The sequence below is a fragment of the Pezoporus flaviventris genome, unplaced genomic scaffold (assembly GCF_033815535.1).
Source record: "Pezoporus flaviventris isolate CSIRO_AGI_PZ_B2104156 unplaced genomic scaffold, CSIRO_AGI_Pfla_v1 ptg000093l, whole genome shotgun sequence".
Classification (NCBI taxonomy): Eukaryota; Metazoa; Chordata; class Aves; order Psittaciformes; family Psittacidae; genus Pezoporus; species Pezoporus flaviventris.
The window spans coordinates 4,371,966-4,396,109 of record NW_026892641.1 but is presented as its reverse complement, the minus strand read 5'-3'; the positions used below and the strand labels follow the sequence as shown (position 1 = coordinate 4,396,109).

Genomic DNA, 24,144 nt, shown 5'->3' with positions numbered 1-24,144 from the left:
GGGCAACTGGATCAGAAATAAAGAAGTTGGAAACCTGACTCCAAACAACATCCCTGCCCCTCCTAAACACACACAGGGCACAAGATCTGCCCTAAGCAATAGCAAAGGGAAACTGGTTTTGTACATTCCCCACTCCCATTGACTTCGAGGGTTGCTCCGGATGCTGTAGAAAGCCCTGGATGGCAGTTTAAGTCAAAGACAGTGGATTCCCCATCACCTATAAGGGACCGGGCACCTCGCTTTGTGCCCCACCTCCTGATCTGCATTGTAAGACTGCTCTCAGGATATTCTGAGTAAAAATGATGTCCCCAGTGTTCAACTCCCTTCCTGCAGTGCCGAGCAGGAGGGAAGGAAAGATGGAGACTTACTAGAAACCTGTTGGACATTCCAAGCAGTTGCCAGCTGTGTAGTAATATCCCTGCCTGCAGGCTATGAGGCAGTGGGTCTGGCAGTCTGTGCTACAGCCTGGGGAGAGGGAAAAGGCCCCTAAGAAGAAAGCAGAAGAAATAAATGAAGGTACAAATTCATGACTCTAAGTTAATGCCCAGTTATTATCACACCATAATGTAGTATCTGCACTATTTTGTCATCAGTGTCAATGGCACTAGTAGTACTAGAGCAATGACTTTTACTGTTAAGAACATTGCTTTGCCTTTATAGAAGAATGGTGGTTATGAATGGGACACAGCACTCCACCATTTCACCCAGCCCTCTTGAGGATGTCTCTTGACTTCATGTTCCAGAAGAGAAAGGTGATGAATACAAAGATGCTGAAACCTGAACTTAAAGAACAGAACAAACCCTGAGTTACTATTGCCCTTTTTGCTCTCCATACTTTCTATGTTGAAAACACTGACATGCTCAGGCTTTTTTCTCTCTTCAGACCATTAAAACCTCATGGTGAATAGATGCCCCACCTTCTCCTGCCTTCTCCCTGAATAAATTCCTAGAAAAGACTGGAAGAATGGCAGCTACATTCATCTCTTTATGACCAGAATAAGCCACATATATACATGTGTACATATATATTTATATACACAACCACCATCTCTGTTAGCTTATAGCTTTCTGGAGGTAACCATATCAGCACCACTAAAACCAAAGTAAAACCAAACCAGACTAAACCAGAAGTCTGCCTGTATGAGAAAGTTATCCACTCACCTCTCAGCAAGATTCCAAGGCTACAGCAGACCGTCAGCCACCTCCAAGCATTAGCCATGGGGACTGGGAAAGAGTCCTCCAAACAACACCAGGCTTAGAGCTTACGTTTAAAACATTCCCTGAGCATCTGGTGGTGCTTTTGTTGAAGCTCAGTGTAACCGAACCCCTCCCAGGTAATCATTGCCAATCCAGCCTGAAGTGAAACCAACACCGAGCTGCGGAAAGAAGAGATGGCCCCAGAGCTCATCCCATGGGAGCTCCCCTGCAGCACTGCTGATGCTAAAAGTGAGGAAACCCATTTCAACAGGAGATAATGAATCCATACCTCCTAAACACCTGCCAGGCAGGGAGCTTGGAATATACTTGCCCTCATCTTGCACACCTGTCCGGCTGCCCAACAAGATGACCCCATGAAAAGGACCCCGTAGGGTCCCACGTATCTTCTTTTTCTTCACCATTCAGGTGAAATGCCCCCAGGATTCTCCCTGGTAATGTCCCCTACTCACTAGGTCAATTTTGCTCTTCCTGGACAGCTCTTTGACGAGGCGCAAGGCAAAATGCTTTTAGGAATAACATGGAAAATGTGAAGTTCAGTCAGTACCTGCTCCAATGAAGATTGTTTCTCTGTAAGTTACAATACGCTCTCTTTGTTCCGTATTTCCTATAACTTCCTGGAAGCCAGAGACCGATGAGGGCTTTGGAAATATTCTGATTCCTGATATAATTCCAGTCCAGGAGCCAGTCCAAGGCTGGTTGCTGGCTCTCATGAAATTACTGGGGTCTGGAAACCAAACAGATCCTTCTTTCTCCATACCACCTCCTAAAGAAACCTGTACAGCTATGAGGGGTCTGCTCACCTCTGCAAGCCTTCCGGAAGGGAGCTGAGGACATCTACAGAGGTCAGGGAACACAAAGCTCCTGGTGGGAAGGGCAGTCCCCTATGCACACATGGAACGCCATGGCTTCAATCTTCCCAGTTGGGACCAGAACATAAGGGCCACATTATCCTTGAATTGCCCAAGTCCCCTGATGGGAGGTTATGTCAGAGCATCTCCAGCCGCAGGGAGAACTCAAACCACCATGGCTGAACATGGACAAGGAGGCCCCATGACTGCCTTCCTCCCTAGCCAAGCACCATCTGCTGCATTTACGCTGCCCTTCATCGAATTCCTCCACTAGAACTCAGGTGTGTCTTGGGTATTTTCCCTATTCTACAAACAATTCCTGGAAAGCTCTGCAATTCTCTTCTATTGCAGAGAAGAACTGCCAATTCAAAGCTCACCAACACAGTGTAAATGCAGGCGCCAGGCCAAGCACTTCTCATTCTCTTCCCCTGTTGACCTGCTTGTTCCATGTACTTCAGCAAGCTCAGGAAAGATGGAAGATGCAATAGAAGGCAGCAGCGAGAAGACAAATGGTTCCATTCACTTTGCCTTGTTTCCAGTTCCCTAATTCACTATAGAATCCTCAGATTTATGTAGAGATAACTCCCAGGTCCAATTCACTCCTGTGGCATGCACTAGAGCAAGGCAAAGAAGGATCTGCTGTTTCACTGCAGTCCCATACCGACCTTGTGCTAAGAGATGGTCCTTCCTCTGCTCAGCCAAGCTGGACCTCTGAGGGTCAGTGACTTGCTGGACGTCACTCACCCCCTCCAGTATAGATTGTGAACTCCCCACCTCTCAAAACAGGTTCTGACATCCCTGGATTCTGCACCAAGCTTGAATGAACAACTCTGTGTCTGCCACTCCTAGTGCTGTGAGAAAGATGTGCCTCTGATGTGCTTCTTTCCAAGTGCACTGCTACAGAAGAACCTGGGGCTCACTCCAGAGCACTGCGATTTACTTCCACAGAGTAGCAGCATCACTCATCTGAAACATCACAAACCCCTGCACAGTTTATGCTGATGGTAAGACACAGCTCTCTACTCCTGGCTATAAAGCAAACAGAGCCTGGCTGTTATTTCATCCTCTTCTGTCAAGAAACAAACAGACACAGATTGAATTCTAAATCTGGGCTGCTGGATGCAATGCACAGGAACACGGAGACACCAGCAAGGAAAATCAATAGGCATGTCCTCTTCTCAGTTGCAGGCATTGGAGGCCTACCAAGTATCAGCATATTCCTCTGGGATACAAACCAGCTCAGCTTCCAGAAGAGATACACTCATCTTCCCTCCGCCAATAACCTGACTATTGCTTCAAGCAGACCTGCCCCTGTTTGAAAAGCTCATATTTTTCTTCATCTGTTTGGTCAGTCCAAAGCAACCAGCCAGCTCTGCAGGAGCTGTAGGACTACAGCTCTCTGTAGTCCTTCAGAGAGGAGGAAAGTACCATTCTTCTTCATTTGAACCCCCAAAATCCCTTCTGCTCAGCTCACAGCCAACAGCGATAAACTCCTGCATGTGCAAGCAGCAGCACTACCCACCTCAGGGCAGGTGAATGCACCAGGAGGGATGGAACAAGCTGGAACCTTGCAGAAAACCGCAAGCAGTCACCCTGAAATCAGTCACCATTTCCATGTAGGTGTTGGGTACCATTTCCTCAGCCATCAAGGCTGATAAAGCAGCAGTTTTCGAAATAGAGAAAGACTCCAAATTGCACATATTTCAGCCCCAGCAAGCCTTGCCAGAGGAAGGGGGAAAAGGAGGCACAGAAAGCTCAAAACTAGGGGAGAGGCAGGAGGTAGAAAACACACTGGGAGCAGTTCTGCTGTTTATTTGTATAGATATAAGTCCTAATAGCACCAACAGCTTATAGAGGTTTCTCTTCAATGCAAAAGGAAAGAAATCTGTGACTTTGAATCAAACAAGCTCTTGGTTCTTGTATAGAATCAGGAACCTGCCATACAGCCCTGGAGCAACTTGAGCACTGATGGCAGAAAACACGAGGTTTAACCGAGTTCAGTGGCATGATCAATACATGCAAACACCATCACAGTCAGGGTGCCACACACACAGCACTGAGCCACCCCTCCCAGACACTTTCCTACTGCTGTACACCGGGTCAGGGCATCTGTCCAACTACCTGATTAGCAGATGTTTGCATCATGGGATAAGCCAAAGCAACAAGGCAAGAACAGACTGATCCTTGTCTTGCCGTGCTCTCCCCACACGTCTTGGCTGTCTCTGTAAACGTGTATGTACAAAACACAGCCCAGGGCTGGCCTTGGATGTTGTCACAGGGCAGACAACGCTTCCAGAATGCCATAAAGCCCACATCACCACAGGCTGCATTTGCGTTGGTGCACCCTGCCTCAGGCTGTGTTTGTTACAGTGATTACCTAATTACAGTGCAGTTAGTGGCAATTACACTCTAGTGAGACACTGCTGAAAACCCCTTATTTCTGTGTATTGTCCTTAGTGAGAAGGGGACAGGAAAGACTAAGTCCCTTTGACCTCTGCTGCCCACAACCCTTTGCTTTCAGCTGCACCCAGCAGCAATGATAACTCCTGGTGTCTTCCAGTTCCTGATGGACATCACCCAGAGATGTGTTGTCCAAAGACACATCTGAAATCACACCCAACAGCTAACGGTGAGGGTTCCAGTGCTGGGAAACACAGAGAGAAGGTGGATTAACAAATGTGTTTGGTGCATTGCCAGAAAGTAAATCAACAGACAAACACCTAAAGGCTGTTAGTGACTTAGAGCTACTGCCTCTTGCTCCAGCAGCATGACTGGATTGGAAACCCTTCAGAAAATGAACCCAGTGCTCAGCTACCAAACCAAGCTGATGCTGGAACTACCTAGAGGAAGCAGGACAAATGTGCAGAGCATCTGCCAAAGAGACCAAGGGAAGCATCTTTGAGTATAGAGTATGACAAACAGGGCTGGTTCCAGCTCTGTTATTGCCAGGACAATCTCAGGCTGGAATAAGACCAGCAACATAGAAAACAGTTTGGAAAAACAACACAGGGCTGCTAAAGTCTCACTATAAGGCATCTAAATGACCCTGTTCAGACTGTGTGGTCAAGTGTGGTTGGTTGTGTGGTCCCTCAGCGAGGGCCCCAGTGCTTTTCTGTATCTCACCCAGGCAGTGCCTGCTAACAAGCAAGGTAACAGTGCCCAGAGCTTGATACAGGATCAGAGAGCGAAACACAACAAGCAGTGCTGATCAACGTGTCAGAAGCTGGAAGATCAGGAAAGGTCTGAACTGATTCAACTAACACGTATCAGGAGTCCCAGGCAGAGGGATGAATTCCATCTCCCCCGCTATCAGGCTGGGATAACAAACGCTTAATGCTAGTGAAGTGGTGCCTGCTTATCCTAGGAGAACCTGCTCAGTTTGCGTGCCTAGCACAGCAGTGGAGCTTCATTTCTCACTGGCAGGAAGAAAACAAAGGATAACTCCCTATAGCTGAAGCCTTTGCTAGCTTTGAATAAAGCATGAAGTGGGGGGGAGCATTTTGGCTTGGCTTTTAAACAACAGGAGCCCCTAAAAACTCTCTGGGGAGTTCATACAGAAAACTGTAGCAGCAGAATCATAGCTCGAATGTAAGCAAACATAGATCTGTTGCATCTGTACAAGCTTCTACACTGTGGCGAAGGAGTATCTCAGTTGCAGAGAAGCAATGTTACCTCAATATTGACTCTTCTATTATAGCGTAGCCTGATTAGCGTGTTGCATGTTGAACACATCTGGAAACACCGTCCTTGACAGTGGGCATGTATTATGCACATCTATTCCCCTTTTCAATACAGCAGACAGGAGAAAACGACACTGCTCCCTATATTGGGAAAATGTGGTCACTTCATAGGAGCAGCCGAGAAATCACTGGCATAGAGGTAGAACTCAAACACTAGTGTCAGTTGAATATGGTAGCTGGGGGGGTTATTTCTCCCCCCTTCTTTCTGCATGTGTGAGTTTGAAGGGCTGTGAATGGTACTAGGAAGAGGTAACTGTGATTTAATAACACAAAGCAAAACACAAGAGTCCAGATAACCCCAGCGTTCCACTTCTGTATATGCATCAAGTGGCCATAGTCCAGAAGGGATCACAAGTTAAGGCTCCCAACAGCACCAGATCTTCTTTTGAGAGCCTCCATCCTGCATTTTATTGGCAAACAAGATTGCTGCTACAGCAGACAAGCAGCAGGAGCTGACTTAAATTTGCTGGTTTATTTGTGACCCCACCACTCCCATTATTGTGTTATCTAGATTCTTAATACAAACATAGCTCAGCCTGCAGAAGGCACCAAGACAAAAGGCACAGCCTCATGATCAGAGATTTAAACACTGAAAAGAGTTTGGCAGCTCCCCCTTCATAAAAGCAAGGCTCTTGTTCCAGAGGACAGAAAAGCTAAAAGCCTACTACATCATCTTGAAACCAGGATCAATTCTGTCACCCAGAAGCAGCAGGAGTAACTCTCTTTTACACCCTGCCAAGACCTTGTAAAAGGTGCTTGCTGTGGGAACTGGACCATGTCAGAAGTCTCCAAGGCCAAACTAAGCAGCTGAAAGGAAAAAAGATTGAAGTGAGTGCCAGGAACAGAATATGGAGTGATTGAAAAGGAACGTGGACAAGACAGACCAAAGCCTTCCAAACCATCAGGCTGGTAAGCTATCAAAAGCTGCCAGTGCTTCATGGAGGGACCTCATGTAACTCATGAGATTTCTCCATCTCTTCATCATGAATTAGAAGCTTCTGATGGAATCCTCAGATTAAAGCAAGGACTGGCTTTGCCAGGACAGATGAAACAAACATGTCCATCCAGGAGGAGGAACTTCAGGCCAGCCACATCACATCAGGAATTTCATTTTGAGTCAAAACCGTTACATATGCACCCAGTGTCTGAGCAGCTGAAAGCAGACTGCAGCTCTTCAGGCAGCACAGGATGTGTCAGAGGTGGTCGCTGCACCATCATTCCCCTCCCACCTATGGTTTCCTTACCATAAGCTGCAACAATTCTAAGGGCTGTGTAATTTATATACCCTACCAGAGTCAAGAGCAGAGCCTGGCCACCCAGGACAGGGGTGGATTAACAGCTTAAGGCACAGTTAGCTCAATGGGCAGCTCAGGCTCTTACAGCAGAGCAGTATGCTAGCACCTCACCAAGGAAAGGGGATGACCTTGGGCAACTGATGCTGCCCATTAGTTTCTTTCTGCACCCCTGAGCTATTGTACCACTTCCCTGAGATCAGGACAAAAGGACATTTATTAAAGCCAAATCCCTGACAGGAAAACCTGCTTTTGGCCTCCTTCAGCTGCTGTGGACCACCACAGGATCCTGGTTGCAGGGGCTTCTCAGTCTGTGGCTGGGACTCATGTTGCAGTTATGGACACAGATACCTGGCTGTTTGTTTATCCCTGGAAGCTTTGCATTGTACAAGAGCAATCTGAGTTCAAGAGGTGCCTTGTAGCAGCTAGAATTGATCTCCTGGAAGAGAAGTGTTAAATAGACACTACTGACTTATCCTCCATAGTGTGCCCAAACCCATTATTTCTCATTTCTAAGCTTAAAGCCCTGGATAGCTGCTTTGCCTTGCTTTTGCTTCCTGTAAGCATCAGACAGTTTAGCAAGCATGAAAAAAAAAAATCACTTAAATGTATTTTTTAGTGCCACTTCCTGCATGGCAATGACTGAACAGCACAGAAGAAAGGTTGTTACGTACAGCATAGCCTTTGTTCAAAGGAGCGGGCTATTTAACAATAACTTCAGAGCTCTAAGGCAAGTGAAGAAGCTTCATCTCTTCAGTTCCCTGTAACCAGACTGGATGTAGCCCTGGAGAGTGTGCTGTATTCCCCCTGGAAACAGGGGTGACATTTAGAAAGTCAATGGCAAAAGCGAACAGAAGCTATTGGAATGAAAAGAGGTCTGAATTCAACCACTTGAAAGAACGGAGTCTGAACAGCTGGACCAACCTTAAGGCACACGATGTCAGCACCAAGGGAAGAGCATTTTTGGGGTGCTCTCATGTGCTAACCAAGGTACACACTTATCCATTCAAGCATTTACAGCATGCTGGGGTATTTTGACACGGTTTAACCCAGATTTAAGGCTTTGCCTTCAATTGGAGGCAAAAGCCATCTGGGGTCGAGTGGCTTCTGCTCCGTTCCATGACCAGTTACCTTCCAGGAGTGGCAGTGCTGCAGCTGCAACACTAAAAGCTTCTACAGATCTTCCTTTTAGTGCTTTGCTTAAAGAACACACAGCACAGCAGGACCTGAATTCCGAGTCCCAGAACTCCCTGACTTCAGGACCTCCTATTCGACATGAGCATCTCTGCAAGTACCCAGTTCCATCTGCTGTTCCACTGGAGTACCTGAATATCAAATGCATACTACCCTATTAACCCCTTTAAAACAGCTATTTCCATGCAGCAAGCATCAGGATAGCACTAGAGAGGACACTATCCGTGAACATTTAATCCACAGAAGTGCTGCATTCGAAAGACTCTTTCCTTTGTGTGCTGCTTAAATGCCAAAGTGCATCATGCAAAGCAGAAACATTCAGTCACAGGCTAAAACACTGCACGGCCCTTCAGAGACCAAGCAGATTCCTTTGTTTTCAATGTTTGTGTGCAGCTTTGGACCCCATGTTGCATCCTTATCTGTAAGGTACTAAGATATCCTAACATTCATTCCCTCTCCTGCTAGTCTGTTATCCCTCTCCATGCCCAAGTTGCATACATCCCCAGGAAACCACAGCAGGAAACCAAGTGCTTCATTGATTATCAGTAGCAAACTGTCCCACGGGAGTTTTGCTCGGTTCAGACCACCCCAAGCTACATCTTCTTTATAGGAGAGGTTTGTAGCCACATCTTGAGAGAGCTTCCTGCTATTTTTCTCTCACCGCCCCCCCCATCTAAACCCAAAGCCTGGGTTGTGAACCAGCCCCTGGAAGTTTCTAATCCCTGTTTAGCCTAGCATGAAATTGTGTGCCAGGTAGCAATTAATTCTGCTGCAACTCTCCCCCCTTCCTGGGCCATTTGTCTGAGAGGGCTCCACTAAAGCAGAGCTGCCCTGTTATCAGCACTGCCATAGCAGCTGTGTCAAACAAGCCTCTGAGCATCTCCTGGCACGGCATATCTCACTGGTTCCTGGGGACTGGAGCAGGAGGGGAGCTCCTCAAACAACAGGGACAGATGAGCATAGAGCATGAAGGAACAACTGTCGGCTCACTGACTGTTAGAAAGAAAACGTTTCATTGCAAAGGCTTTCTGGTTTCATTCTTTATCATTGCATGTTCGATGTAAAATGCAAACTCAGTGCCTGATTCTCCCCAGTTCCTTCCCTTTTGAGCTGCATTTGCCATAAAACCAAACCCAAGCACAGCTTTTCACAGCAATTCACTTTGCTTACAAAGCAGGCTTTGGTTCTTGGAGAGGACTTGTGGTTGGTTTTGTACCTTTCAGCACTGTGACAGTGTTTGATCCCCAGCTTAGATTAGCTGCCTTGTTACTGCGGTCTAATTCAAACCCCTGCGTTTCCCCTCACACTCTTCTGGTTTTGTCTATTTTGTCTCAACTCCTCATTTATCTCCATTTAGCCTCTCCCTATCGCTGCCATTCCTGTCTCACCACTTCCCTCAGGAGACTGCTGAGGCTCTGATCCTTGCTTCTTCCAGCCACCAGCAGCTCTTCCGTGCCTGCTCAGCTGGCACTAGTGGAAAACACAAGGAGGTTTGGTGTGATGAGGGGAGGAGGCCCCCACTTGAGCACAGATTTCACAGGGCTCACATCTCCCCTCTAGGACATCCTGCAGAGACCCCCAGTGCTCGGCCATGACACCTGAAGGTAGCAATGAATTCCTTTCCTACGCTTCAGGAGCTCTTGGAACTGTTCTTCACCCATGGCAATGGACCTGGGCATATTCTTTAACACCTGGAAACTCAATTCTGGGCCAATAATCTACTTTTACTGCTCTGTTCTTCATCACGAGCAAGAACAGCAGAATTTGGACCATTGTTTATTAAAAAGGGCTTTTCACTGGGACACTTTCAGTCAAAATAACCCCAAACCTGATGGATGGCACCTGGAATTTCCTGTTTGGGGATGAGCCCTGAAAGACTTCCAAGTGTGCCAGTCCTGCAGCCACCACCGCAGCAGCAAGTCTCCTCTAGGAAGATGTGTCAGTGCCTCTAATAGCTGGACCCATTCCACATCATCCAGCTTGCTGAGGAAAGGCTAATACCAACTCCCATGCTAGATTCCCTTACTGGAACTTCAAGGAAGAAATAATAGTGAAATTCCACTGAACAAAGGACATTTGGTAGGGAGAAAAAGGCCTGAACCCAACCTCTGTGTTTTCTCTGGCTTTTTACCCATTCTGGTTTCCACTTCAGAAGCACAGCATTTTGTATTTAGGTTTTTGTGCTCAGGTTTCCTTTAAAAGCCACAGTCACTCACACCATTTTCTACCAGAAGATGCTTTTCACTCATCGTTTTTCCTTCTCCAGACTAACCCCCCCAGCCCCTGATGTAAGGGACGTACCATTCCTATCTTAGAGTCTTTCTACTGACAAATAGTTTAGCATTGATTTTAAAGGCTCTCTGCAGCCAGACCGCAGCCAAAATTGCTTTGTGATACCACCAACTGCTGGGGCTTTTGTTCTGAGAAGCCAGTTTGGCTTGGACCCTAGTTTCCCCTTTGTGATGCATTTAGCTGCACAGCAGCCAACAGCTGAACTGAACTGAGCAGCAACATTGCACAGCACTGACCTCCAAACTGGTGCTGCCTCCAAGGCAGGGAAAGCACAGAACGTCTGTCCCTTTCCTTTTCCCCAGCTCCAAGCGTCACATTTGGCCATCTACACAGCACTGACAGTGGTGACAAGGCAGGATACAAGTGACATGCACATGTTCTCTTTAGGATAGGGCTTCACGAGCTCAGGGAGCAGCACTGAGACGTTGCTGCTAAGCAAATGGTCACTAGTACTGAAGTAGCCCACAGCAATAGTGACTAAATCTTTACACATCTGGCTTCACATCTGCTGGTAAAAGGCTAAATCCCAAGTTTCCCATTAGCTTTTACTCTAGGCTGTCTGTTCTGGGATAGCAGGACATCACAACCTCGCCTCACAGGCATGTGAGTGGTGCCCAAGGTACAGGATCCATGTCAAGCTTGGCTCTTTAGGCTGCCCTCTTCAAGTATTCCTTTCTGCTTGTCCAGAAGTCTTCTGTGCTCTCTTTTGTTGGCTTGAACAAGAGCAGAGTAATTCATTAGTGGGACCTTGACCATTACTGAGTCATTTGAATCGTGAAGCAGGGTTTGATCATCTAGCAAGTTACTGCTTTAATCTTGCCATTTTGAGCCACGTGAAGCAGACAGAAATGTGGAACACTAGCAGAATACGTCAGCAAGGATTCCTATCTGGATCCTAAATAGCTGCTTATGTCCAGAACTTCCCATTCTGACCAGTTTTGACATCCCACATTTCTTGGATAAACAGTTCTGGTTTGGGGTATGAAGTTGAGATCTGGAAGATACTCGTCACCAAGTTTTTAGGTTTGGGCACTGCGAGCCCAAAGCAGCATTAAAGAGTCCCATCCTGAGCCATCCAACACTGAGTCTGGCCTCATTTCAAGTTATTATGATGAAGTTGGATCCAATTCAAAGTCCGCTGTGTTTCAAAGAACTCCATAGACTCAGGGCTAGCTCATTCTGTAAAGCCTGGCATATAGGTTTTGGTCTTTCTAAAGTGAAGACTTGATTGACAGCATGGTATGAAAGCTAGGGAAGACTCAGTGGTCCGGAATGCTATTGCTGCTGACTCAGGAAAACATAAACCAAGCCTTACCTTCCCTCCTCAAGTTCAAAAGTAGTCTTTGATCACTCAGACTGACAAGTTAGACACACACAGGCTGGACAGAGTGCTCCTGTCCAAGGGGCTGCTGACAGGCTAGAAAGAGGCAGACTTCTTATACTTTGGAGCAATAAATGATGGCTGATTTCAAGAGAAATCAGGAATGGATGCACTGTCAATCTTATCTTTGAAGAGATTAAGAGCTGAAAACATTAAGAAAACCTTTTGATAGCTAGCATGGTACAGGGTTTACAGGTTTAGGCAAGCCACTATTATCCTCCTTTTCCATGCTGGGCACTGACACAGGGAATTAAATGGGCTTGTCTGAAATCATATGGAGTATCCACAGTGCATCAAGAAGATGGATTTCTGGACTTCCAGGCTATGGTCCACTAAATCTCCCCCTTCCTTTAAAGGCACTGGAAATAGCTACTGGTATTTAAGGAAACAGAAGCCAAAAGGCCAAGGCAGCATAAGATGCCAAACAGAAGGATAAGCTGATTTTCAGGTGGTTTACAAGTACTTGTTACTAAAAAAGTACCTGTATTGGTACTGCACTGGCTTTGCCACAGGTTCCTGTAAAATCTGAAGTAGATGATGTGTTAAAAGGACTGATGCTTGACCAAGTGGGAAGTGTTCCCCCTCCTAGTGCCCGTTTGCAAAGCACTAGTGCTGCCTGGCTGGGCTGCCATGGTGACTCATGTTCCCAATCGCTTGCTTTCATATTCTGAGTCCCTCTTGACATTGCAGTCTTGGAAAGGCAAGAATTGAGCCCCTTCAGGAAACTGAACTGCAGCTCAACATTCCACATGGAGACAAGAACAGCAAAACACAGGTCTGGGAGCTAGGGCCATGGGATCTCAGCTAAGAAAGAGCCCTAGCAAACTAATTGCATTCAGGGAGAAGAGAGTCATTTTCCAAGTAGGGGGGTTTATTTCCTTCTTCAGCCTGTGCTTTTGAACACCAAGACGTGCACCACCAGCCCAAAAGCCATTTCAGTATCAAATGCATTAGAACAGGAAAATTACAGTTCAAACTCCTACCAAAGCCTGAGCAATACAAGCTCAGAAGAAGGATGCTATCGCTTTTAAATGTCACAGCAGGTATGGAAACCCAGCTCTTTTTAAGGCAATAAGAACAACTATTAATAACCAAAAGGACACAGCGGCTGGGGAAAGAACAGCAGCAAGGGGCCCAAAGAGAATTAACCAATCTGTCCTACTTCGGGAGGGAGCTCTGCATCCTACCTAATAGAGAATAAGCTGTCCTTAGTAGGATGAAATGCATGATGGAGCAGTGAAACCTAGGGAACTCTAACCTTTGCATTCCTTCTTCAGGGGAAGAATAAGGCTGCTGATGTATTCTTGCATATGAAGACTGCACTTCTTAAGACCACAGCAAATCAGCTTCACAAAGGACAAGCAAGAACACAAAGTTTCACTCCCGCTCCTTCTGCTTCCCTATGCCACAACCAGGTAGGCCAAACCCTGGTGAGTGCTTTCAGCATGTCCCATCCCCAATGTCACACCTAAACCATGGAGTAAATCCTCACTCAGAATGGGTGACTCCAGGGAAGGCTCCAGACAGCCCACAGAAGTCAAGGGAACAGCCTGAAGGAGGCTTTTGCTTCTCTCCACTGCTAGAATAGAGCAAAGTCCTTTGCTGATGAATGCGTGGTTTTGCATAACAATAGAGCAACTGAGAAATGAGAATACAAGCACCCAGAATCAAATCTAAATTAAAAGAACTGCCAAATCAACTGCAAATGAACTGGTAACCAGTGAAGAGAGACCAAAGCAGGCAGAATGGGATCATATTTCCTTGCTGCAGCCGCAGTGTATGGAGCAGCATTAGCAAATTACAGAGCAATCCAAGAACAAAACATCCCAACAATCAATTCCTTTAGGACTAAAGGCACACGCTCTGCATTCTGCTTTGGTAGCAGTCACTCAGTCCCTTATTTCCGAGGGAATGTGTTAGCAAAGGAAAGGAAATCTCAGCCCTGGAATTTACAATTACTTCCCCCGTGCAGGTATTAATTCTTTAGTTGTGGGTTGGGTCCCCGCCCCCCCAGATGATCACTGGAGTAAAGGGAGCTACAGAAGATACTAATACTGGAAAATACTCAAAGATAGTCTCAAGTGCCCAATTTTCCAGGCAGTGGGAGGTATTCCAGAGAATTTCCCATTTCAAACTGGTTCAGGCACAGGAACACGGCAGTATTTAGGGGAATCACACCCAAGACAAAACCTTGGGTGACCTGGTTTAGTGTGAGGAGTCCCTGCCCATGGCAGGGGGGTTGGAACTGGATGTTCTTAAGGGCCTGTCCGACCCTAGCTGTTCTATGATTCTATGATCCCTTTAGCACCCATGTAGAAAGACACCACGCAGCACGCACCAAGGTTTATGCAGTGCATAGAACAGCTAGGAGTGTTGTTTATGGGAGCTTCTAGTGTTATTTTACATAGACTCCAACCAACATCACACAGTTCTCCCTTCCTTGGTGGTCTAATATAGCCTGCTGCATTTGTTAGCAGCTCGCTGCAAGGGCAAGAGTGACTGATACAACCTTGCCTGGAAAACGCTCCTGTGAAGAGGTCCCATCAGGACAAGTAGCTCTTCTTGCTTCTGGGGCTGCTTGCTGGAGTTATCATCCTAGGGAAGTTTAACCCAAGCTAAATTCCTGCCTCAAATGGAGCTTTCAGGAGGCATTCAAACACTGCCACCTCTTTGCTTTCCTCTTCCTCACACCCAACTCAAGTATCAAACAAAAGCTCCCTGTGGGTGAGCTTGCTTTCTTTCAAGAACTTATAAACCCCAGTCCTGGCAAGGAAATGTGAACTCATGCCATTTCTTCATGGTCCTACATTCATTCTTCCCCCTCTTGACCAAGAGTAAGGCCACTGTGCTACAACTGCTCCCTGCTGATGGCTCTTTCCCCATTGCAGTCTGTAACGTGGTAGCCTCTAAAGCAGCATGTGGCTGGTTCAGGAGTGGAGCTGGTTTCATGCTGTAATTGGTACTCATTTGAGACAGTTCATTAGGAAAGGCAGCACTTCTGCCTCCTTTCATGGCCCATCTGACCTGACAAGCAGGCACCAGCCATTGGGATCAAGCAGGGACACCAATGAACAAGCCCCAGCTCAGCTCTCTACAAACACGTTAGATGCTGCTGTAGGGCCACAGGGGGACAGAGGCAGTGTGCTCAACACATTCAAAGCTTTTTGTTTCCTTGTTCCACCTCTGGCAAGGCAGCCCACAGATGCATTACACACTCCAGCATTGCAGCAAAGGGACTTGGGCACAACACCGGATGAGATACTCTGAAACAGTCTTGCAGGACTTGCTAATAGGTCACCTGCTTCCATAGGGGCAATCCCATGCCAAAGGGACCACACTGCAGCAGGAAGGAAGCTCACAACCAGCATATTTATGCTGCGTCTCCCCACTGTAAACAGGTCTCTGGCACAGCCAGAAAGCAGAACCCTAACTGTGCAGATGAGGCCCTCATTGACATGGATTAGTGGTGGCTTTGGCAGTGCTGGGGTAAAGGCTGGACTCAATGATCCTAAAGGTCCTTTCCAACCTGGCTAATTCCGTGATTCTAACAAAACCAGAAAGACTCATTCACCTCTAACACTAAATTAAAAACTACTTCAGACCCAGCAGAGAGAAACCAGAGGGCAGATCTCAAGCAAGCTGGAGCCTGAAGGGCTCAACTAACATGCAACATCTCTAGTTCAAGAATAAAAGAGACATGTTAGCCAGCTAAAGCATGCAAAAAAGCTCCTATTTGAAGGCAAGAAGCAGCACACACTGATACTGTGCAAATTCTTTAGCCCATTTGTAACTGAGCCTCCACAAAGTCAATACCAAGGCAAACAATTTAAGAGTCACTTTTGGAGGCAAGACAGAAAGGTTAAGCCTTGCCATACCCAATCAGTGTCAAAGCAGAGCCACGAGAGGATTTATCTCCCAGACGAGTAGCATGGGATCTCATCTTTTATGTAAGGAAATACAATCCCCCACAGTGGAAACAGCCTTTTTTTCTTGGGAAAGCCAGGCTTGCAGCTGTACAGCTCTGACTGTATCACATGTTCAGGTGCAAGCTTGAAACTCAACTCATGACCCAGTTCTTGGAACTGCAGGAAAGCATCACTCTTGGAAAGTCCTACTTTATTCTTTCTTCCTGACTCTGGTCAAAAAATAAGGCACATGGAGAGAGCACTTGAGCTTCCAACACTCATCTCACAAAGCCTTAGAGCAGGCTGTACATAACACGTTTTACCTCTTATGCATCCACTCTTCCATAAGCCTGTGCTGTGGCAGTATTCCTTCATTCCCTCAGAAGACTGTAAAGCGAGGTTCCAGGTCCACAGCCTCTAAAGCCTCAGAGGTGTCTTAAAGCTGTGCTGCCAGCATGATGACAGCTCAACTTCTGCCTTTGCGTTGTTCTTCATGCCTGGAATTCAGGTGAGTCTCAGAAGATGAAAGTCATCTCTGCAATGGGGTTTTACAGCTCACTGTGAACTTACAGGGTGAGGTTTGTCAGGATTCCCATCTTGGTTATACACCACCAGCTGGTAGGTGCCACTAGCGAGGCACAGTCCCTCGGGGGGGACATTTATCCACGGGTGTCACCAGCAACTAGTTATGCTGATAGAGGGATGACTTGACAGCACTGCCAGCTGCTTACCAGGCCCTGTCTTTGTTCCAGCATGTCTTCTGCACACATTGTCTCCTCTCCCTGTCCTCACACATGATGTTTTACATTTTAGAGTGACACTGAAGCACTTGGGAACCTCAGTAGGAATAGGTACTATCATACCTCGTGCCAATTTGGTGCTGTGTGTAGAGACAAAGCAGGGCTGGTCTAGTGAAAGCTTGACTCAAGAGATGTCAGGTAGCTCTCACAAGCATGCAAACATGACTCACTTCAGCTGGTGCTGCCATTCCTGTTGGATGTACATAAAGCCTTTCCAGGAAGAACAATTCTAGCAGAGGTGCTGTGGTTCAAGTGGATTGATTTGTAAAGGGATTGTAATTTCTTTCCATTAGCAGTCCCCATCGTTTCTTTTAAGAGGAGTTGCTGCCCAACAAGGTATCCGATTAGAGACTTCTCCTTGCATAAATAATCACCACTTTGAATGCCTCCCCACAGCTGTTGGACGCCCATGAGAAGATGGAGCAACAGGCAGGATATCCATTCTGAACCAGACAGAGAGGGCTGGAAAAGGGGAGAGCAAGTGCACAACTGAATGATGCTAATAAGAAAGGTCCCTTTTGGATTCTTTCCCATCTCTATTCCCCATCCTCCCTGAAGCCTGTTCAGAAATCCTGTTGTCATTTGCCTTAACATCTTAATGTTGTCATATTTCAAGCTCATAATAAAATGTGAGGCAGCAGGAATTTCATCTCTTCACACTAACACAGCCACACATTAATTTCCTGTTTCATCCATTATAATACTTCTCCAGAGCAATTTTTCCAGGGAAATGCAGAAAGCCCCAAAGATTTTCCTTCAACAGTTCAGTCAAGCCGTGTATTTGGCAAGTTTAGTTTTTAGATCCGTGCTTGAGAATAATGTAAGTGATTCTTCAAACTTAATTGGAAAAAACACAGACTATGTGGGGATTTAATACCAGTATGAGAGAGCACAGAAGCAGGCATTTGCCGTTTGCTTTGCTGCACTATAGCTCCTTAAATAGCTTCTTACTTACATTGCATTCCTTGTGACAATTCCAGCCCCAGCACTGAGACTGGCAAGCTGTGCAACACAAACATACATTGACATCAAGGGAAGGAGATGATGCCGTTAATCAAGAACAGCATAACAAGGATCTGGTCAGCAGCATCTCAAGGGTATTCTCTCAAATGCAACACAGGAGAAGGACACTCAAAAATCATAGAATATAAACTAGAACATGATTTCAAAGTCATTACAGCTCCAACAGCTACAGGCCAATGTTATCCTTTCAGACACCAGTTGCTCTGAAGGTAACACTCCATGTCTTCCCCCCACCCCAAGCTGACAATACAGGACTCAAGATGCTTCAGATACGTGCAGATTGCATGTCTCCAGGCCACAGAGAACCAGCACAGCTTTGCATCCCAGCACTAAAAGCACTGGTGAGACAGCTCTCTCCAAACTTTCTGGCCACTCTGGAGAGACTTTTGGCTCTGGATGCACGGAAGACCTTGGTATGACTCCCAGTTTTAGATGGCCTGTATTATGAGCAGTAACACAGAACCCCTCTGTTGCATTTCCAGAGGGCAAAGCTAAACCCTCGCCAAACTTCAGAATTAAGGTAGGACCAATTTCACAGACTCTTCCTAACAGCAGCAAGCTGCAAGTAATTCTGAGCACGAGAGTTTCATTACTGGATAGCTCATAACATGCTCCTGAAGAACACTATTTGCAAAAGAGAGTGGAAGAAGCTACCTTATGAATAATGGAAGTTTATCACCAAGTGATGGGTTGGAAATAAATCCAAGTCCTTGGGCATTTCAGTAAACACCTTTGTGCCTGAAGGAGGAAGAAAAGAAGAAGAGAAGAAAATGCAGGAACAGCTCCTAAGCTGGTGCCTTTGTAGCTAACTCCTCAGCCAGGCTGATGAAGATCAAACGACTTTACTGCACTAACAACTGACAGAGCAATTTTACAACTCATTTAAGAGCCATCAGTTAAGATTCAGCCGATTTTAGTGTCACCAACTATGTTCTCCAGCGTTTCCAGGACACCCAATGACATCAGTCAAGGTGACAGCAGCATATAGGAAGGCTATAGCCTGTGCTTCAGGTGTCCCCCATCTGACAGTACTACCCAAGCCCTGGGATGAAGCGGTGAGTGTTACACATCCAGATTTAGACACAGGTTTACCCAAAACCTTCAAAACATCCTCTAGTCCTTTGTTCATCACTAATTCTAAGAGGAGATCCTCTGTAAAATGCACTGGTCACATCATCTCCTTCCAAGTGCTTTAAACACCTGAAAAACAGACCTCAAATTCCAGCAACAGAGATACCATGGCCTGAAGAAGCCGTTTTCAGCATGCACAGAAATAAGCCAGAAGGTGAATTGCTTGTTTCTACGCTAAAAATACCTTATGACAAACCCTGGGTTGTAGGAGGCAAAACAACAGGTGTATGTTTAAGAGGTTTCTAATCCAAAGTTGCTTTTGCTGTACCATCTTCCCCCAAATAGCACCTCTCCATTTCGTTTTTGTGTTGATTACGCTTAATATTCAGCCCATATGATAATTTCAGGAACTCTCCCCCTATTAATAACATGCAGATTTATGCACTTTCCTACTTTGCATACCTAATTTTCCCCACACAGTTTGTCTGCTTTACTCTAATTCCTCTGCTGTTTACTTTGCCTTGGTGTTCTTGATGCAAAGCTCAAAAGGAAACTCTCACTTGAGCATTCATTATTAATTTCCCCTAAGTGTCTCCAATTAATTCTCTGAATAGATTGGTACTTTATGGCATTTGTTATGGATTGTTTGGAAGCAAACTTCCAATTACCAAAGGAGCCCTGTTTTCCTTGGCTTGGAATAGTTTTCTGCTCAGCAAAGCAGTGTTAAAGAGACAAAACTCCTTTCGATGGAAAGAAGGCACTGTCCTCACCCAGATCCAGGCAAGGTCCAATTCTTGGAGGGTTTTCTGCTGCCCATCCCGACACCAGGCAGCTCACTGATGGAACCAGCTCCTCACACCGCAGCAGCTCAGCAGGAGGAAGGGAGTAGCTGCGCTGCTCTGACCCGGCCTCACAGCCCACAAAGAGAGCCCTTTGTCACCAGGAGGTCTAAGAGGGGAGTTCTCAGGGTCGCCACTCACCAGTTCCAAGCTTTCAATCGCAACAGCATCACCATACAAAGGAGCATCACCCTCACCCCTACTCTCCACGCTCTGCTTGGAAACATCCCAACCTCAAGTATGAAGGTTAAGCTCTGTTCCACCAAACTTAAAGAACTCAAATCTGGGGTTTGTGGAGCTGGTTTAAAGCTTTTCTTTCTGCTCAGGTTTTTATTTCTGGAGGCCTAGAAAGCTTTACAAGATGCCAGGTCCATGCAACACTCTAGAAACGCATTGCTAAGCAACACTCGAGCGGTGCTTAGGCTATAAAGATATTGTGGGCAAGAACACAAGCCAGGCATCACTTGAGTTACAATTCTAAGTACACCTCAGCCACCGGCAGACAGTATCAGCCCAAAAGGGGACAGCAGGTCAAGTTCCATGTCAGCCAGCTTTCATTCTCAGGCACAGGGATGTCACCTGTCTGCTGCTCCGAGAGACCCAGCCTTATCTCAAGATGTTTCTGAGCCTGACAATGACTTTCTAAGTGTTTCATAGGAGCAGAAAGAGCTGAGAACAAAGACAGGACTCAGATGAGACAGTCTGTGCTCCAGAAGTCAATATACAGTGTTTTTCACTTAGCATTTGGAACTACGCAGGCAGAAGGAAGCAATTTAGAGGCAAGGTCTCACACAGCACTGGGAACTCCAGTTCATTTTATTTCATCCATTTAACAAACATGACTTGCTATGTGTGTACCTTTGCCTGAGCTAGGTAACACACATCTTTGAATTAAGATTAGAGGAATTCAGTTCAGGCAGTGCAAAATAAGCTATTTCACAATAAGCAAGAGGTTGGCATGAAGATTAAGTCCTCATAGCACTCTGGGGAGAAATCAACTCCAAGCAATGCAACCAGTTTTCCTTACATAAAAACTAGTCTACTGATAGAGCAGGGGACAAGCAAACCTGTGGATGAGCAGTATAGACTGCAAGTATGGAGAAGCCCATTGCATTAGAGCTATTTATCATTGGCAACCTGAAGCCTCTTCCTAGAGATACCATTACTTGGGCACATGCCTATCATTGCAGTCTCTCCTATTGGAAAACAAGAGGGTAAACGAAATAGAGTTCTCATTCAGCTGCCTGTGCCAGTCAGCCACTGAAAGCTGCTAGGTTCTCCTCAGCCACCTTCTGCTTTCTGCCCCTTCCATCACACACAGTGTCGAGCAACATTTGCCTTCTAAAAGCATCCTTTACCTCATGAGCTGTGACTGACACCCACAGAAAGGGAGGGAAATGGAAAAGAAGATGCAAGTGTGGGAAATAACTCATTTAGCAGAAATCCGTCAGAGAAAGGAATGCTGTCAGAGCCAGGAGTCAAACAGTAAATAAGCGTTACCCAATTTAAAGGTGGAGCTGCTTAAAAACCTGCTTCACAGTAACAGGCAGTTTTAAGCACTTAGGAAAATTGCCAAGAGGTGTCAAAACAGGAAGAAGGCTGAAAATAAAACTGCATGTAAATAAATCCCCCTCAGCTCTGCCAAACAGCTCAGGCTCACTAACTACAAAGCGGTGCCATATGTATATATATACACCATATACATCAGATACCAGAGAGAGCCCCCTTCTAGCCATACATGGCCAGACTGACTTTTCTTTGCCATGCTGGAAGGAGCCACCAGCACAGACCATCTTGTCCTGTGCCCCCAAACCCTAAATTCCACCCTCCATTTTTGTGCTACTTGGTACCTTTGCACCATATCATCCTTCAGATACTCAGAGGATAAAACCAGACACGTGTGTTCTGCTTTTTTATTTGCTCTTAACCCATAGCCCCTCAGATGGTCTCATTTCTGGTCTCCTCATTGGAAAAGTTGGGGTTGAACAAGAAAGAATCTAAACCTCACTAGGAAAACAGGACAATTGTTTAATATCTGCTTTGGAGACATAAACAGGCTATATAACATCCTTTGTGCACAGACACAGCATCATTCTACAGCACAGGACAGTAGCAGCCATAGGACAAGCTAAAGAGCATGGGAACACCTTTCCCACCTCAGCCACCACCTTCTTACCAGCCAGTTTCTTTCTGCAATGCCATTTTTTGCCACTAAATTGGGAACATTACTCTGGAGGCAAGGTTAGTCCACGATTCCAGTATTTGAGATCACCAGATGAAACGGGAGTTCTCAGCATCACTCATGAACTGTAAGCACATGCTACGGGAGAACAACTGCAAAATAGGTTGTCAGCTAAGAAATCCCTGTGGGCTCACAGCTGTGCTTAGCAAAGACTCCCAAGGCAAGAGAACAACTGCTTCTTACTTACATATTCCTCATATGGCACATTCTCTCCTTAGCCCACGTGGTGCTAGCAGCACCCAAATGCAGCAGGGAACCGTTCTTCAACACTAAATTCCCTGGGAACTAGATGATCTTAATGTCCTTTCCAACCCTAACTGTTCTGTGATCCCAGTGGAAGGGCTGGTTTGCTACAGGGCTCATTCCATAAGAGACTACTAAAAGAGAAATCTCCTGCTAACCTGCACTGAGATAGTCTCTACCCCAAATTCTGGGCATTTTAGTAGGCTGACACAATCCATAACCCTCTAAGATGTCTTTTTTTATGGCATCTTCAATATAAGTCCCATGCACACCCCTCCAAACCCTGACACTGATTTGTATTATGCCATTGACTATTTAAAGCTGGTTTTCTATTAACATTCAGTCCCTAAACACTGTAGAAGTAAAGCTGCACATACAAGACAACCTCCACCCACTGTAAACAAGTTTTACATCCTCAGAACACCGAGCACAAGATGCATTTTATTTCATCAGGAAATCAACCAAGACGATCTCTTTATATCTTGATTGCTGAGAGCTATTCCCATAAAATAGTCCTGGAAAAATACTTCAAGCCCTACTTATTAATCAGCCTCCCAGCACTGCCACAGCTCTGGCTTGTCAAAGAGCTGGGAGGCAAGTTCCATGCATTCAGACAGAACAGAGTGGATGAGCTCCAATGCGAGTCCTGCAAGATGACAGGGCAGCGTTTAGGGCTGCATCTAAGCCCCAGCCTAACTGCGCTCAGGCTGAAGGCTGTCGCTGTATCTCCCATGGAGCTCAGTGCACGTGGGTTAACATGGCAAGATTAAAAGTCTATTCCCACACAATAAATGGAATTCCTAAGGCCTGGCAAGTAAAGGCCAAGCAGCAAAGACAAGACAGGGACGGGAAGAGAGCACCAGAACTCCAAAGTGAGCTGCAGAGAAGTTATAACCAAGTCACACCACAGCATGGACCTTCACCAGCTGAAGGACTGGTTACAGCAGCACTGGCTTTCGTGTTCCCACCATCAACTGAACCCAGACCCAGCAGCACACTTGCACATCCCAATGTGGCCGATCTGATAACCACATGCCACTGGGAATTCTGTGCTTTCCATAGCTCTTCCAGCCAGGATTTAGCTGGTTTGTCAACATCCTGAGGGCAAGTCAGAAGAAGATAAGCTACAAGAACTGCACTATTCCCAACTTCTATGCCTCCCCTCCAACACCAGGTCCTAAACACCTATAGAAGGTGTTTAGAAGCAAGGAAGGGGAATTAGAGTAAATTATCCCCTCAAATAAGTATTAAATCTCTCCCCATGACTCATTACAGACATATGACTCTGTTAACAGAGAAACAGAAGTTCCCTAAACTTGGAATTATTTTATCATCTATTTTCCAATTTAAAAATACAGGTATCTGCTTTGAGCTAGGAGCTGATAACTCAGACAACTCTTTGCCATATAGAGATTAATACTGGGATATTGGACCATGCCAGTTCTGTCAGTCGCTGCAGGGACTGGTGTCTGCAGTAAAATGTACTGTGTAACTAAGTGTTCTACTGGGCACCCTTACCCACAAGCACCACTGCACACATTCCACAGGTTCCTCTCCCTACCAGGTTTCCTAAAGCTCCCATGAGTCAAATCCAAAAGCACAAGTAGTAGCTCTCATTGGGAATCACACAGGAGAGATACGGATGGTGTCAGATGCACTGCTTTCACCCCCTGCTGCTGCATGCAGCACTGCTTGCTGACAGGTAATGGACACGATCTAAATCACTCTTCCCCTCACCTCTTCAGATACACTCAGTTATCGATGTGCAAGGAAATGAATCTGTCAGACTGGAAAACCCCACGATATCTCGATCGAATCAGCTCCTTGGCTTCCATTTAACCTCCTCTCCTCCTCCAACAGTTAGAACTTGAGCAATGCTCCATCAGGGCCATCCCCACATAAACGCATGCAAACATAAAGACAAAGGCTGGCCGGTCACAGAGAGCTTCTCTGCTGATTAACACTGTCATGCAGTTACAAGCCAACATGCTCACAGCAAGCAGTACCTCTCCTCTACACTTACCAGGGATGCACCTTCTTGCAGCTCAGAGGACCC

General features: G+C 46.1%; 1 long non-coding RNA gene across 1 annotated transcript; it reads right to left on the bottom strand.

Annotated features, from left to right (window-relative positions):
• Window positions 1-16,090: 16,090 nt before the first annotated feature.
• Window positions 16,091-17,783, bottom strand: LOC133280928 (uncharacterized). The gene is made up of 3 exons (XR_009747310.1): window positions 17,626-17,783; window positions 16,841-17,132; window positions 16,091-16,367 (listed from the first exon to the last, which is right to left on the bottom strand). It is a non-coding gene; the product is annotated as an uncharacterized LOC133280928 (long non-coding RNA).
• Window positions 17,784-24,144: the final 6,361 nt, after the last annotated feature.